Source organism: Dendrobium catenatum, unplaced genomic scaffold, assembly GCF_001605985.2.
Source record: "Dendrobium catenatum unplaced genomic scaffold, ASM160598v2 fragScaff_scaffold_1301, whole genome shotgun sequence".
NCBI lineage: Eukaryota > Viridiplantae > Streptophyta > Magnoliopsida > Asparagales > Orchidaceae > Dendrobium > Dendrobium catenatum.
In genome coordinates this window covers 49,650-51,857 of record NW_021319763.1, presented here as the reverse complement: position 1 = coordinate 51,857, position 2,208 = coordinate 49,650, and the positions used below count along the sequence as shown (strand labels likewise).

The following is a 2,208-nucleotide window of genomic DNA, read 5'->3' as shown; positions in this document are numbered from 1 at the left end:
TTCAAATCTAGCCATTAAAGTGAATTGGATGGCTTGATTTGACAATTGCACAATATATGGTTGCTTGGCAATTGGAGATTTTTCAAATCCTTGAATAAAAGTTCTTTTAAAATAGTTAATACATCATGCAATATCAAACAAAAACAAAAAATTATGCTGCAAAGCTAAAGGTTTATTTTGCAGTTCTAGTATACAATATTTTTTAATTTTTCATTGTCTTCTTCGGCTATCTCCCACTTCTCCTGTACATATCTTCAGTGTTGTGGTTGAAGTACCAATCCCTAAACCCAACCCGAAAATTCTAGGTTGGGGTCAACCCGTTTCATAAATGGGTTAGGTTCGGGTTCCAGGATTCGACTCGTTTGAAAAAAAATGGGTCGTGTTGGGGTCAACCCGCTAACCCGAAATGGACCCGAAAACCCGCTTCGTCGGTTTGTCATGCATCTCATCGCGTCATCTCGTCTCATCCCTAATTTGCATCTAGTCTCGTCGTTGTCTCATCTCTCCATGCAGCGTTAGGCGTCAACTCACCCGTCCGCTTCAACTCTCTCCGCCCCTACAGTCACCGCCATCCGCTCAAGCCCGAAATAAAACAAAATCTGACCCCGTCGGCGGAGGTTGACGATTGTCGAAGGTTCAATAGAACCATTGCTATCATTGTAGTCATTGTCAACGCTGACCTGGGTTGGTGGGTCATATCAGTGGTTGACCCAGGTCCGAAAAGTGACTCATTTGCAAAAAATAGTCGGGTTCGAGTCGGGCAAATTTCAAGTTGGACCCAAACCTGATACGTGACCTGATTTTGACAAGTCTAGTTATATGTAATAACCCACCACACACTCACAAAGATCGATTCATTTTCAGCAACATTGGAGTCTTATCTTAAAATTAAGTTTATTTATATGCATGCTTGACTTGTGTTATGCCACCATATTGGTGCATCAATCAAACTCTTAAAAAATTGTTTTGGAAAATAATACATAAAATTACTTGGTATATTGTGATATGAGATGTTGAACTATGCTATGATATGATGAACGGAGTCCAATATGGTTGGACTTTCTAGAGTTGACTAGCATCCAATTTGTGAATGATTTTCGCCAATAAGCTCCAAATTTGATATAGAATTTTATGAATAACTTTTTAATATTGTTCCAAGTACTAGATTTAAAATTGCATTAGCTTTTCTGCAATTGGAAATTTATCCTAAACTTCAATTTATTTAAGAAAGCCGCTACTTTTAAACCAATACTTTATGTTTACATGAAATAAATTATTTACATAAAATATATATTATTTTTACTTTCAATTAAAATATCTTTATTAAAATATGATATTATCCTTTTTTTTTATTTTCGAGACGAGAAGCCAACCTTGAAAATGAAAATCATACATATATCTTCTCTCAGCTTCTATGATCAGATTGAATTAAAATATAACGGTGGAGCAGCAGATGCTCTCAATGTCCTCCTCTATTGACATTTGAAAAATATGTTAAGAGATCCTAAAAGCCAAGTCTATTAAATTTTGCTAACTTTCACTAGTTAACCTTGTTTCGAGAAGTACACAAAAGCTTTTAGAAAAAAATTATTCAACCTTTGCTCCATCTAAGGCAGGCAAACTGCTCTCGGCGACAGTCTCCTTAACGAACCTGGAAATCACAAGGCATTTGTACATATTATTAGTTGTGAAAGCCAGATCAAATTCGGGGGTTGAATTTGTCTCGCTATTAATCAACCCTCAAACTAATTATGAAAAGCAGAAACATAGTACCTTGTCAGTTTCTCTTGAGATGATTGCAGTACATAGATGGCAAGAATGAAAGAAAGAAGGAGACCTGTGTGTATTAGATAAAGAAAAATATTTATCAGATAAAGAAACTGCAACCAAGATGCTGGTGCAAACAAGATATCATGAAGCAAACAAAACTTTTGTTTATCCTACATGGGATGCAAGCGTAAGCATTAGCGGTTGCAATTGTTTCAGCAGGAAGTTCAACAAAGGGAATAAATAAATAAAAGAGAGAGTTGCTTCTTCACCACATTTCGATCTTAATCAATCAACAATCAGTAGAGTATGATATGCTCTTGTTTCATTCCTATTTCTTAGAATTTATGAAATCTACATATAAGTTTTCAGACTACCGCGTAAAGCTAGACGTCTATTATCTTCCTAATGAAGATCATAATGACAATTTACAGAAGATTT

General features: G+C 35.6%; 1 long non-coding RNA gene across 1 annotated transcript; it reads right to left on the bottom strand.

The window, feature by feature from the left end:
* Window positions 1–1,374: 1,374 nt before the first annotated feature.
* LOC114580815 lies at window positions 1,375–1,955 on the bottom strand. The gene is made up of 2 exons (XR_003702394.1): window positions 1,774–1,955; window positions 1,375–1,651 (listed from the first exon to the last, which is right to left on the bottom strand). It is a non-coding gene; the product is annotated as an uncharacterized LOC114580815 (long non-coding RNA).
* Window positions 1,956–2,208: the final 253 nt, after the last annotated feature.